Source organism: Muscardinus avellanarius, assembly GCF_963383645.1.
Source record: "Muscardinus avellanarius genome assembly, chromosome: 2".
NCBI lineage: Eukaryota > Metazoa > Chordata > Mammalia > Rodentia > Gliridae > Muscardinus > Muscardinus avellanarius.
In genome coordinates, this window is record NC_137787.1 from 60,070,560 (window position 1) to 60,071,821 (window position 1,262).

A 1,262-nucleotide genomic window follows, 5' to 3' on the forward strand; every position below is an offset into this window, starting at 1 on the left:
AATGTTCGTACTGAAAACTAATTGGAAGTATAATGAAGAATTTGCTATGCTAAAAAAGAACAATGTTATAATGAATCAGATATTTTAAAATATGAAAGATTAGTGGCTTCCTGTGCTTGCCATAAAATTGTACCTGGGTTAGGCTACCATAGGATGAGATACAAGAGCAGATGAGTTCTAGCGATCCATCCAACATTAGACAACAGCTGGCCAGCTAGTGTGTGAAACCTGGATAAGACCAGAGAAGCCATAAAGCCATGCCCAGCCAACATTTGGCCACTTCCTTCATGAAGAGCATCCTTGCGGCCGGGCTTGGTGGTACACATTTGTAATCCCAGCATTTGGGAGGCAGACATCAGAGGGTCGCAATTCACAGACAGCCTCAGCCATTTAGCGAGGCCCTTCACAACTTAGTGAGACCCTGTTTCAAAAATAAAAAGACTAAAAAATAGGGCTGGCCGGGCATGGTGGCACACGCTTGTAATCCCTGTTCTTGGGAGGCCTGAGACAGGAGATCACGAAGGTTTGAAGCCAGCCTCAGCTGGCTTAAGAGACCCTGTTTCCAAATAAAATATAAAACAGGTCTGGGAGAGTAGCCCAGAGGTAGAAGGCCCCTGTGTTCCATCCCCAGTACCACAAATAAATAAATAAATAAATAAATAAATAAATAAATAAATAAATAGGGCTGGGGGCATAGCTGGGAGGTAGAATTCCCCTGGGTTCCATCTCCAGTACCAAAAAAAAAAAAAAAAAAAAAACCATACTTGTGGCCAGAAGTGGTAGTGCAGGCCTGCAATCCTAGTACTTGGGAGGCTGAGATAGGAGGATAGCAGGTTCAAAGCCAGCCTCAGCAGTTTAGTAAGGTTGTCTGCAACTTAGACCCTGTTTTCAAATAAAAACTAAAGTAGGGCTGGGATATAGCTCAGAGATAGAATGCCTGGGTTCAATCCCAGCACCATACACACACACACACACACACACACACACACACACACACACACAATAACCTTATAAAATGATATTGACCAAATCATGTTATATGCATATACAATTATGTCACAATGAATTCCTCTATTATATATCATTATAATACACCAATAAAATTTCTTAAAAAAAAAAACTCCTTCATGTCATGGGTACAAGTGCAAAGTGGGGAGACCAGTAAGGAGGCTGCTGCAATATGCTAAGAACCCCTGAACTACTGATCAGTGCTAACATCACAAAAAGTGAGGCTACAGGCATGAAGTGTCTTCTCGCATGCT